This window comes from Sciurus carolinensis, chromosome 15, assembly GCF_902686445.1.
Source record: "Sciurus carolinensis chromosome 15, mSciCar1.2, whole genome shotgun sequence".
NCBI classification, from domain to species: domain Eukaryota; kingdom Metazoa; phylum Chordata; class Mammalia; order Rodentia; family Sciuridae; genus Sciurus; species Sciurus carolinensis.
In genome coordinates, this window is record NC_062227.1 from 29,045,382 (window position 1) to 29,059,414 (window position 14,033).

Below are 14,033 nucleotides of genomic sequence, written 5' to 3' on the forward strand. Positions count from 1 at the left end.
CTTCCCCTGCTTATTATCTGGTCTCCTGGTGAGATTCATAGGGTCGTCCCAGCTCATTCCCTCAAGGTGTACATTCTCTCTTTTGGTTGAGTGCATTTTTATTTCTTTAGTAGCATCGTTTTTGTTTTACATAGCCCCGAATGATATTTCCCGTTCTCTTCTGATCTATTGCATTTTTAAAGGAAAGAAATATCATGCTAAAACTAAAGAGACTTTGAAGCAGCAGAGCATTTATAATTCATGCTGAGGAGGGGCTGCGGAGACCTTCTCTGGGACCAATAGATTTTAATGTGTTTGAAAAAGCTCAGGTTTTCAGGACAAAATCACATAAATGTTCTTTCAGATTTGTAAGCTGGATCAATTTGTTTAGGTATTTTTAGATTGGAGAATTTAATAAGCATCTTTGGTTTTGAAAGCATCCAAGCAAAATGGAAAGTGAAACATGTTGCTTGACTTTTCTCCTCCATTCCGGGGAGGAGAAAGGCAGCTGCAGCGGAGACAGAATCGGCTGTACCTACCTTGGGGTCTGTGCCAAACTCTGCATCTTCCCGTCCTGACTGGTGACTCAACAGAGCAAGGTCATACAGAAATAGTCAAGGGTCAGTGCATGGCTGGACCTGTGGCCTCAGTAGAAAGGGCTGAGAGCTGCTCTGGAGAGCATTGGTCAGGAGCTGTGCTTGGACAGAAACTGAGGTGGGGCGAATGTCACCATGAGTGTGTCTGTGAAGAAGGTGGTGAGCTAGGTCATTTGCATTGAAAAAGGAAGAGGTGAAATGAGGAAGGAACATACGCTAAGTTGTGTTTTGTAGGCACCATTTCATTTAATCCTTAATTCAGGAGTTTCCCACAAGGAATACCTTCCAGGACCCATGGATGCCTGAAATCATGGAATGTACTGAACTTTATGAATACTATGTTTTTATTTTAACACACATACCTATGATACAGTTTAACTTGTAAGTTAGGCATAGTAAGAGATGAATAAAAGGAGAACAGTTATAACAATATACTATGATAAAAGTTCTGTGACTCAGCGGCTCAGGAGGCTGAGTCAGAAGGATCACGAGTTTAAAGCTGGCCTTAGCAATGGCGAAGCACTAAGCAACTCAGTGAGTCCCTGTCTCTAAATAAAATACAAAAGAGGGCTGGGGATGTGGTTCAGTGGTTGAGTGCCCCTGAGTTCAATCCCTGGTACCAACAAAACAAAACAACAAAAACAAACAAAAACAACTGTATCATACTGTGCTCATGCTTCTTATTGTGATGATGTGAGTGTCTAGTTGATGAGATGAAAGGCAAATTGTGTGGGCTTTGTGATAGAGTGTTCGGTACTGTGCAAGGGTTACTCGAACACAAGCACTGCGATTGTGCAACAGTCTTATAAGTGAGATGTCAAACAGGCAGGTAGCATATACAATGGGGATACACTGGTCACAGGGATGCTTCATGTTCTGGGCAGGAAGGACTAGGACAGCAAGAGATTTCACCATTCTGCTCAGAACAGAACATCCTGAAATTTAAAGCTTATGAATTTTTCCTGGGATCTTTGTATTTAATATTTTTGGACTATGATTGATCATAGGTAAAGTAGCTGAGGAAAGTGAGACCACGCATAGAGGGTGTAAGGTATAAAGCCACCTTTCTCTCCTGCTACAGGAACCACCTGTCAATCTGCCTTATGCCCGCCTCTCCCATTACAGGAACCCAGCCTCCCAACCCACCTGTCAATCTGCGATACGCCCGCCTCTCCCGTTATAGGAATTTCCGGCTTACATTGCCATAATCTTCCCGCCTCCCACATTACGTTCTAATATGTCATTGGTCCATCAGTCAGTCTGTAATAATTCTCCTCTGCGATTGGTTCCTCCCAGCCCGAAATTCCGATATCTGAGGAGAAACCCTGCGCCATTTCCTTCTTTTCCTTTTCTCTTTTCCCCGAGCGGGCGCGAATTGTCCACATAAAATAAAGTTCCTCGTGTGGGACCTGTGTCTGGGGAGTGTTTTTCTGGGAGTTATCGAACCAAAACTGCCCCTAACATCTGGCTAACAGAGGGGACTCCCCTAATTCCCTGGGAGATGACATTTTGATGTTGAAGTGCTGAAGCTCCACCTGGTTCAATAACTTGCTCATGGCCCCACAGCCAGTAAATGACAGTGTGGGATCATGATTTACATGTCCTCAATCTTTCTGGGACGATCCACCAGGGGAGCTTGAGAACCACTCTTCTTTAACCCTATGATTCTTTGTCAGGTTCAAAGACAGGAAGAAGAACTCTAAGGCAGAAGTATGGGTCTTCCTCTTCTAGGTATTGTCACGGTATTGGCAGCAAACATAAAGCTTCTTTGGTGACAGAGCAGGCACATCAAGTGTGGATCCAAACTACCACGATTTGATTGCTATAAACTCGCCATGTCTTCTTCCTGCCCTTACCCTGGGCTTTGTCCCCTCAGTACCTCCTCTGTTGGTCTACTTTGTCCCGGCCCATCCTCCATTCCTTTATAATAATTTTCCTGTTTCCCCACATCTGTTGCTAGCTCATTGGAGGAGGCAGACTATCCTGGATCACAGCTGTGGTCCAGGTGGTGCATGGCCTTCAGCAGATCTTCAGAATATCTGAACGTAGGCACAGTGATGTATGTTCAGAATCGGTGGAGGGCAGACGCGACTGGGGAGGGTGGGCTAAAACCCCACTGCGATCTCAGCCACCCCAAATAACCACAAGACCTAGGGGGAAATAGTGCCTCACTATGTAAAGACACCTTCAAGACAAGTCCCTCCCTCTGCCTCCCCAGGTGGCTGCCCCAGTCCAGCTGTGTTGAACAGCACGGCAGAGTTACTTGAATGCCACTCAGACACAGAGGGTCAGAAGCTTGGACTTTATAATTGAAAATGCCTGTATTTCTGCCCTTCGCTTTCCTTTTCTTCTCTCACTCTTGCCTTTTAAATAGAAAGGAAGAAGAGAGAGAGAGAGACACACACACACACATACACACACACATAGAGTGAGAGCGAGAGCGAGAGAGAGAGAGAGAGAGAGAGAGAGAGAGCCAGAGGAAAAAAATGATTGCCCCAGGTTTATTATTTATGAATTCTAATTTAGACATTATTTAAAAAGATTTGAAGACAATGGTAAAAGCCAATATTAATTCTGCTATCCTAAAATGAATAAAAATATTTTTGTTTAATGCAAATGACAACTTCATTTGAGCAGGAGTAATTATGATCAATGAATGTCTCCTCCCACGGGACATTGAGCACCACTAACTAACAAAAGAGTGATTCTGATTTAATTTTTTGTGTATTAGAGCAAGAAGAACCTGGGCTTTCTGAAGTGATTTCAGGTTTATGGTTTAAGGTTCTGGGCAAGTTAAGACCCTGGGACTTGTTGGAGACAATGGCCCTCTCCTGTGTACAAACCAGGGTATATACAAAAAACATTTGGCAGCAAGGAAATTGATGGACACTGGGGCCTGTTTACCCCAGCTACACTTACTTGTCTAGGTATTGGTTTTCCTTCCTTGTAATTGTGATGCTATCTTTCTGTCTTCAGCTTTAAACTTCTGAAGGGATACTTGTCATTTCCTGGCTCAGAGAAGGGTAGTTTACTTTTGGACAGTAAGTAGAAGTTAGTGCAAAGAAGTAATAAAAGGAAATAGGAGGACATAGAAACACATGCTCTTTAGGTGTTAAGATGCTGCCTTCTTTGAATAATGGCTGAATTGCCAGAATAGTCAAAGCCTGAACAGAATGGAAACTGCAGGTGGATTTTATTTTACCACTAAAACCTTCAGTCACTGTTTTAGGGCAGTGTTTTAAAAGCACTGTATTCTGAAATCTATAAAAGTGCATCTATGATGTATACATCGGCAAATAATGTAATTCATAAAATTAAAATAACATGACTTAAATAAAGAGAATCCCATAACTAGAGTAGCCCCAAAGACTTTCTTGCCCTGTGTGCTCACTCTGAAGAAAGAATGCCAAGGTGGGGCATAGAGATCTCCAGTATTGACCGAGGATCTGGACATCTCTGAACCACAGAACTCACTTGATAGGACTTCTCCCAACCCACACCAGTGTCTTCTCAGAACTGCCTGCAGAGACACTGATATCTAATGGGTTATTGTGCAGCAGGATATGGGGAGCAGATACCATCAGTGGGTCTGGGTGTCCTAGTCAATTTGGATTGCTGTAACAAATTACCATAGCCCATGTGGTTTATAAACACAAGAAACTGATTCCTCAGCGTTCTGAAGGCTGGAAGTCTGGGACTAGTGTGCCAGCATGGTGGGGTTCTGGGGAGCCATCTTCTGGGCTGCAGATTTTTCTCTTTCCATCGTATCTTTACATGGTGGAGAGCAGAGAGAAGCAAGCTCACATGGTTTTTCCCCTAGAGGGAGTAATTCCATTCATGAGAATTCCACTCTCATGACTTAATCACCTCCCAAAAGCTTGACACCGCGCCCCCTGCCAATCTATAGCGTTGGGGGTTAGGATTTCAGCATGTGAGTTTTGTTTCTATGAAAATGTTCACATGACCATTTGGACATAGGAACAACATATGAACAGTCCATTGTCTTAGGTATTGAAATCTCAAAGATTCTCTCACTAAACTGTTGAATTGAGAGTTTGGGGAACATCCTTGCTCTTCTGATGGTACCCCCAACAGGGAGGGGAATAAACAGCAGACAGAGGTGATTTTGACGAGTGGCACTATGACACTGATGCACAAGAGCAGTGGCTGCTGTCTGGGGTCCAGGGAGAGATCAGCATGAACCATAAAAACATGGATTATGATTCCTACTTGATATTTGGAACAGAAAAATGACAATGTCAGTTAGGGAACAAACACATTTGCAGAGATGTGGAGAAATGACATGAAACTTTGCATGCCATTCAGAAATTCTCAGATCTGGGTATCCCAAGACTTCCTATTTGTACATGACACGTTTTTCAAAGCATAGTTTTCATTCACTGGTTTGGTCAGCCTATTGGTTTGAATTTTATCCAGTAAAAGCTTTGGAACTGCACAAGAGAGCCTTTTTTCCTTTAGAATGCCTGTCATTTTCTGTTATAATGCTCTCTCTCAATGATGTGCCTTGAGATTTAGTAAGAATTTCCCAGCCAATGGATGGCATCTCAACAGTCTGATTCGGGTGCAACACAGCTGGGCACCATAAAAACACCAAGGAGTTTTTATGTTTTTGGAAATTTTCGCTCAGAATGAGCCATCAGTTCCACGGTCCACAGCTTCCTCAGAAGCTGTGGTGTTGGCATCAGGAACTGATGCTTGGGGACGCCATTGATGCCAGCTTACAACATCCTTGCTCCGTGTTTCTTGTGCCATCTGCCATGATGGGCTTGAGACCAGTCAGTTTAGACCACATTTTTCTGTGGTGATTAATTTCAGTGGCTTATGACATCTAAGATTTATTTTCAGAGGGTTGATTATAGCTTTGCAGCATAAGTCCCCATTCTGGGACCCCAGCTGATGGATTACCCCTAAATGGGAGCTGCCAGGCTCATGGCAGAAAGAGGCTGGGTGAACCCCATGATGGCTTTTGAAGCATCTGCTGAGAAGTGGCTCATGTCAAGTCCACTCACATTTCATAGGCCCAAATGGACTTGGTCAGTTTGGGAAGAAGTATAGTCTTCCTGGAAAGAAAGGCTGACGGGACAGCACATACATGCACAATAAAAGAGACCACAGCAAGCTTTGCCTAACTTGTCTCTCACTGTGCTCTCATCTGGCAGGGGTGTGAATGCTGGGCAGCCACCTGCACTTACGAGTACACCAGATTCTCACAGACTTCCATTTGCCATCCCTTGCCCATTATGCCTCCTCCTCCTCTATTCACCTGGCAACCTTCTTCTCCTGGAAACATTACATCTTCAAGGAAGTCTCTTCTAATCCTCACAAGGAGTGTGAGATATTCTTTCTTCTTTCTACCATGGTTCCTGGTACATGATTCTAATCTATCCTATTATAACCACAATGGATCTGTTCCCCTCAAGAGATGGTGACAGTGGGGGTAGGGTGTATATCATGTTCTTCTCTGATCCTTTAGTCCAGGGCCTGCCAAACCTTATGCACTCAGAATTTTATTGAATATTAAATAAAGGCAATAATGCAAAAACTGGTGGAGAAAGCTACTCTTTATCCCAGTCCTTGTTTAGATTAGTGCTTCTCAAATTGTCTATGACAGAGGACCATGTTTAAGCTTTTTGATTTGTTGCGAACCAACTTTTTTTTTAGATACCATAAAATAAAATTCTGGAGAAATGATCAAGCACATTTCATATTGTTATCAAAGTTTCTAAGTGTTTACTCTTAATTTCTATATGTAATTCATTGCAGACCAATGATAAACACTTTAAGGTCTACAGATCATGCATTGGATGGTGCTGAGTTAGGCTCATTTATTCTTTCCAAGATATTTAGAGTCCCCTTGTGTGCTAGGCAATGTTTGAGGCAGGGGATTTAGCAGTGAACAAGACAGACAAATTTCCTCTTCTCAAAGGCCTTACTTGTTAGTGGGACAAGTGAACAATAAGCAAACACACAAATCAATAAATAATGTGACTTTGAATAATGACTAGTGCTTTGAAGGAAGTAAAATAAGATAATGAGGCAGAGTGATTGAGCAGGGAGGTTATTTATGAGAGTGGCCTGTGAAGCTCTAAGAAGGTGACATTTTAGTGGAAAATTGAGTGTTCTAGACAGAGAGAACAGAAAATGCCGAAGTTCCAAAGAAAGCATGGAGCAGTCAAGAAAACCGAGAGAAGGCCAGTGTGACCCGTGTTCACTAAACACAGAGAATCACCTCAGAGGTGGAATCTGAGAGTCAGACCAAGGCCCAAGTAGCCAGGGCTTTTAGGCAATAGTCAAATGTTTTGATTTTATTAAAAATAACATGGACACTAACTGAAAGATTTTGAGTGGAGATGCCTCAAGATCTGACTTATATTTAGAGAAAATTACCCTGGCATCTATGTGATAAATGGATTATATGGAGAAATGGTAGGTGTGATCATTGGTAGAAATCAATATATTCAGGATGTATTTTGGAGACAGTGCTGATGAGGACTATAGGTAGATTAAATATTAGATGAGAGGGAAAAGAGAAATCAAGGAGGACTGGTAGAGTTTTAGCTTGAGTAACTGGGTAAATATGGTTGTTAACTGAGATGAGGAAGACGGGAAAGGTATTTGTAACTGATAGCAGACACTCTGGCCTGAAAATAAAAATAATCCATATAACATTTCTTCATTAAACATGTTTGCAGTAGATTTGTATAAGATAATCTTTATCATATTGTAGAAGTTTCATTTTCCTAAGTGATATTTTAGAATTCAAAAAGAGATGCTGAATTGTATTAAATTGTTTCTTAGGAACTTCCTAAGAAAATTATCTGATTTCTTTTCTTTAATCCAGAAAAATTTTATATTACCTTGACCAGTTTCCTAATGTTCCAAAATAGCATTCTATAATAGAAGCTATTGGTCATGGTATATAATAGCATACTGTAAAAATAATTGGAGAGTACTGACTTGTTATGGTTTGGTTCTGGAGTGTCCCTAGAAAGCTCATGTACTAAGGCCTAGTCCCTAGCTGATGGTACTATTGGGAGGTGGTGGAGACTTTAGGGAGTGGGGTCTATTTGGAGGAAGTAGAACATTGGGGTGTGTCCTTGGAAGTCATCTCTGGTTCCTGGCTCGCTCTCTCTCTCTCTCTCTCTCTCTCTCTCTCTCTCTCCCTCTCTCTCTCTCTCTCTTTCTCTCTCACTGCTTCCTGTCCACCATGGGTGAGAAGCTTTCTTATGCAGTGCTCTTCACTGTAATGTACTGCCTCACCACAGGCCTAAAAACAATAGGACAAACTGACTATGGATAGGAGCCTCTGAAACCATGAACTGAAATAAATTTTTCCTCCTTTAAGTTGATTTCTCTCAGGTATTTGTTGACAGCAATGGAAAGCTGACACACACATGTAAGTCATTTGTGAAAATTGACCTTGCTTTACATCATAATTTTAAAGAATTGCTTTTACACATTTTATGATGACAATGAAATTGAATTTGAAATAAATTACATGATAAAAAACTCCACTTCAGAAATTTAAAAAAATGCTTACAATAATTTAAATGGAAATTAGAAAGTGCATAGTATCCTATAGAAATGTAAATACTATGAGCCAACATTTGTATGCTGTGGTTAAGTGGACACTTTGAGGAAGATTTTTAGCCTCAAATACTTTTATTATAATTATTGACTTGCAAATTTTAGGCTGATTCAAAGATTCAGGCTTAAAGCACATGGAACTATCATTTCCCATAGTTTCAAAGGAATGACTTTACCATATTTATTTATTTAACACTCCAGAGAATGCTAGAGCTACATAGATAATTTTCTTGCTAACTTCCTCTGGATTTTTATCCTATTATTTTCCTAACTTATCTTTTTTTTTTTTGCAGTGCTGGGGATCAAACCCAGGGACTTGTACTTGCGAGGCGAGCACTCTACCAACTGAGCTATCTCCCCAGCCCCCTAACTTATCTTTTCTTTTCAGTGTGTCATGCATTCAAATCCCAACCTTTTCTGGTGCAGTTCCTAACCAGGCTTTGGGCCTGCCTAGATCAAGGAGTCTAGTTAGAGACCACATCAGATAAAGTTGGGTTTAGATGAATGATTCCCCTTGCACACTGAAACCCTGGGTCACTGAGGGCACTGTGCATGTATATTCCTAAGGTAGTTGATGGTTTCAGTGTTTACTTGCTTGCTTGGATGGATGCTCTGGCTGTATATCCTGACTTCTATTTTTTTTTTCTTTCCTTTTTTGCAGGTTCATCCATTTATTTAACAGGTTAATCTATCTCAACATTTTCTTCCCAGCATTTAAAAGTGTTACATTGCATTAAGGTTTCAATATTTCTCATCTTCTGCACTGCCAGACACTTCAATCTATCCAACTATTTCTGTTATATATACTGTCTTTCAGTTATAAATATTTCATTATTTCCATTATGATTCCTTCTTTATATTTCATAGTGTGACTACATTTTCGGCATGTGGGGATGTTTCTGCCTTTTTTTTTTTATTACTTACCATTTTTAATTCATGGTGGCAATACAATTTGGTTTGTATCAAATAGTTCCTTTGTATTCATGGAAACTTTGTTTACGATGAGTATGCTATGAATTTTTATAAACATTTAGTTATTCACTTAAAATGTGCGTTTTTAAATCTTTGGGTAGGATTATACACATGCAAATCTTGTTAGCCATGTGCTCAAAGTTTTGTGTCTGTACTAGTATTTCTGCTTGCCCTATCAACTGCAGAGAGAAGTGTACCAAAATCTCCCTTCATGATTGTGGAAGGGTCAATTTCTTCTCAATATTTTGCCTTGTTTTCATTCGTGAATTTGAAACTCTCTTTTTTAGGTCTTCTACCAGAAGTTTTGATAATTTTACTCCAAAGCAGCTGTATCATTGACTCATTTGCTTACCTCTGGTATCCCATTTCCTCGGTTCATACATTTAAAATGATTTTTGCATAGTCTATCCAGTATTTCTAAAGGTTTGAAATGTGTATAGGGGGTGGTGGAGGTCTGAAATTGACAGATTTCATTTAACTTGCAGAACTGCACGAGATCGCCAAGGGAGAGCGTGTAAAATAAAGGGAAGAGCTGGAAGGCTGATCTGCAGGGAATTCCAATATTTATGGGATAAATGAAAATGAGATAAACCAGAGTAGGGCCTTTCTCTATCCTGTAATTTTTGCAAACCCTCTTCTTCAGAGTGCTCATAAATTCTCAAGTATGTAAAAAAAAAAAACGAATAAAATGTAGGTAATAAAACAAAGGTCAACCTTCCACACATACTCATTAATATCTTAACCGAATATGAAATGTGATAATAAGAACATGGGAACACATTGTGTCTTCAGTGCTTGTTTTCCCTTGCATATTGAGATGTGTCAAAATCATTTTTCCTCTTATTGAATGCTAAGTGTAAGGAAAACTTCTATTGTGGCATTTTATAAAAGTAATGTGATGTCTGCTTTCATTTGTTTTATATTGAGCCCTCTGGCAAAAGACAGTATCGTCATGGTTTCTTGTCAAACTTGAGAGAAGGAGGGAGAGAGAGCAGAAGGATTTTAAACTTGTATTCTCTGAAAGAAAAAGTAATAAAAGAAATGACAGAGACAGATAAAAGATGAGCAGATTTACAATCTCAACTCTACTTTAGGGATGAGAGAACATGAAAAGACCCATAGTACAGTGAGATTATGGTAAATCCTGAAAGTTCTGAAAGGTTTTAGAGATTTACCAAATTTCCTGGGAAAAAAATAAAGTCAGAAAAGCTATAAAAAATTTTCACTCATATCTTGAATGCTTTGTAATTCTCAAGATGAATAATCACATTGTGTGGAGACAGGATAAAATCAAATAATTACTTAAGTATATAGTCAATGAACAATGAACAAGTATTTGAACTTTGGAAAGGGATCAGGAAGTTAGAAAGTCATGGTTGACACTTTTTTTGTAATGGGAAATTAGGTATAAGCTGCTAAAAATGAAGAGAAATGTTTTGCAATGTCTTGAGTTTTCAGATGGAAAAATCAGTTCTTCAACATTTGTAAACATATGAATCTCAATTTGTATATGACTGCTTTCAATAAAGTTACCAATGCTTAATTTGTTTAATTCTAGCAATCAAGGCTAGAAATTAAATAAAAATGTATTATTGTACTTGGTTGTTAAAACTGATTACAGACAATCTGTAACAGAAAAGAAGTATTCTGAACTTTCATTTTTCTTAGTTTGACATCTGAGCTGACAATATTTTACCATTAAGAGTTTTGCAGAAAGTGTATAAAATTCTGCATCACCTGGTTAGAGGGGTGATGATTTTCCCAATTTGTAACTTTGATAGTTCAGTGGACTTAAATGAGGTTACTAAACTTTCAATGATGGAGGCAGAATTGACTATAAAGGGTAGATTCAAGTAATGGCAGGTTGGATACGAAAACCTTTGTTGAGGATCACTTGCCATTATTTCCCTTCCAATGTTCGCATTTATTTTGATGGTTTATGGTGTGCATGCCTCTTGAATAATTTAATCTGTTTCTTTATCAACTGTTCAGTAATTAATCCATGATCTCTATCCCAGACTTTTTTGGTTAGTTCCAGAGTTGCATATCTGTTTTCCTATTTTGTCTAAACTTGAACCCATTAGAGATCATCCCCAAACCACTCCTTACCTTATATTTTGTTAGTAAACTATGGCCCTTTGCTGCCAAAGGCGAGTGGGAGGGGGGCAGAGAAAAACTAGGTGTCATTATCAACTCTTACTTCTTTCTCGCTTCTGCCCCTTCTGTTCAATCAAGTGCTCAGTACTACTGAATCTAATTGTCATTAGCTCTGCAATGCATTGTTTCTCTCCGTTCTGACTGTCTGCAGTGTAGGAGGTGACATCACACTTTTGTGGCTGGGCACACTTCCTAGTTGATCTTCCTTAATCCTGCCTCGTCTCTCTTTAATCTTTCCCACGCAGTGATGCTGTGCTATGCATATCTGATCATGTCGCTACCTAGGCTAAAACTCCTTACACAACTTTTCAAGATTGTAATGCAAGTGGTGAAGCTATTAAAGTATTTAAAAACTATTAAGGTGTTTTTAAATGCTTTTTAAAACACCTTATAGTGTTAGAAGATTTTAAAAGCAACTCAGGGACTCCAGAAACCATAAAGATAAAACCGACTGGTTTATTTGTTCTAGAAATCTTGCGGTCTTCGGTTCATCTTTTTCTCTTGTCCATTAACAGCACTGCAGTGCTTTAGTTGAGCTCTACTCATTGATGGAGGGTGTAGTCATTTGTGGGAAGATTATAATGGGAGTCAGGATACCTATAGTTGGTTTTGGCACGTTTTGTTATTTGAGAAATGAGGTGGTGGATAAGGGAAGGCTACTTGCCCACACCTTAGCCTTCCTGTTCCCAGAACTGACAGAATCATTTTGTTGTTGTTGTTGTTTAAGCCCTCCAGTCCCAGTCTGTGGTATTTTGTTGTGGCCGCCCTAGCAAATTAATGCAGTGAGATCTGATGATGATTCCTGAGACAAGTGTTATCATGCTTCATTTTTACAAGGAGGATGTGACATCCTGCCCAGCTCTGCCCAGCTCTGTTCCTCCCATGCCTGTGGTCAATCAGCACCTGCACTCCCAGTATTAATTTTATTTCCGGAGTTAATTCTGACCCTAGATGGGCCTGAAGTTCATAGAGTTAAGCAGATTCACAGGAGAGTTTGTATTGTCCTTCTTGTGGCCTGGGAGTGGGTGTTCTATTCAAAACTGATGATGGTGTTCTGTTCTTCTCTGAATGCTCTAACTCATCTCCTTCCCTTCTTTTGTCATCTGCCACCCATTGCTGGATGTCTCCCTGGGTCAGCTGCCACTCTACATCCTGACTTGACTGAAATATTTCAAAGGCTTTCAAAGGATGACCAATCTTTTTCTCTCGCCAGCATCTACTTAGGTTTTTACATTCACTTAACTCTCTTCTGGCTTTGCAGTACTTTCGCCCTGTAGAGGGGATTCATGAGATTTGGTTTTACAGGGGAAAACAGGACAGCCTGGTTTGCAAGGAAGCCAGTAGACTCCAGCTGATTAAAAACCTCTTTTACAAAGTGCAGTAGCAAAGAATGGAAAATGTAATAAAGCTGAGATCAGAAACATAACTCTCCTTTCTCTTTAGTATTACTCTAATTTCTCTCCTGGAAGCTGCTTCATTGAAGTATAGCTTAATCTACTTCGTACAATGTCTGATTGAGGCCAAGATGGCTGGCGTGCTCACAGTAACTCAGCAGAGCAGGAGCAAGGTGCTGGCGCATGTTAGAGAAGAGGGCTGAGCACCAATGCACCAAATGCCGCTGCTCAGGTTAGTAGCTCCTACAAGATGACCATAAGCCTCTGACATTTTCATCTTTTTCTATATGCATGTAGAAGGAGACCTTAGTTATGCAAAAAGCATTGGGCTGCTGTGAGAATAATGGTCCCTCACAGCTGGCAGTATCCTAATCTCTGCAACCTGAGACTGCTACCTTACATGGCCAATGGTCTTTGCAGGTGTGATTAAGGGTCTGGAGAAGGGGAGATGATCCTGAAGTGAACCTAACATGATTACAGAAGTCCTAATGTATGGAACAGGGAGAACATGGAGGCACAACGTTGTGATGTGAGACTTAACTGGCCTTTGTTGGCTTTGAAGGTGGACAAAGGGGTCACAAGTCAAGGAATTCTAGTACCTGCAGAAGCTAGAAAAGGCAAGATTCTAACCAAGGGCCCCCACAAAGGAGCACCATCTTGCCAACACCTTGATGTTAGCCCAGTGAGACCCATTTTGGACTTCTAACTTTCAGAACTGTAACATGTTATATTTATGTTCTGTTAAGCCCCTAAAATTGTGGTAATCTGTAACAGTAGCAATGGAAAATCAATATAGCACCAACTTTCATAATCAAAGACCATTTAAACAATCAGTTCTGTAAAGACCATTTAAACATAATCAAAGACCATTTAAAAACAATCTGTTTTAAAGTCTTTCTGTTTGTCCTGCATTAAAAGAAAATGCTGCCTCCCCTTCCCTGCCAAAGCTCAATCTTGCAGGATCCATCCAAGACTTCAAACTTTACTTCCTAAAATCTGAAACTACGGATATAATAATTAAAGACATTTGAAGAGCAAGATAACTAAAATCCTTGGAGCTCTTTAAGATCATATCTGCTGTGACATACTGTTCTAACCAAGGTTACTGATTAAGGTTTGCTTGAACTCAGTCAGTCTGGACTGCTGGAAAATTTATATTATGTTGAGAGTGGAATAAATTCTTATAATTCTTTCCTCACTGGTTTGCTATAGGGTAAATTTATTCTATTCTAACACATTTCAAAATTTATCTTTTCATGAAGTTTTATTAATGTACCTACAAGAGTTCACAGGAAAATGTGACTCTTACAAAGCATTTTAAACCAAG

At 39.9% G+C, this 14,033-nt stretch overlaps 1 pseudogene; it reads left to right on the forward strand.

Annotated features, from left to right (window-relative positions):
- The window catches only part of LOC124965350 (peptidyl-prolyl cis-trans isomerase D-like), a 102,418-nt pseudogene extending 97,111 nt beyond the window's left edge, over window positions 1–5,307 (forward strand).
- Window positions 5,308–14,033: the final 8,726 nt, after the last annotated feature.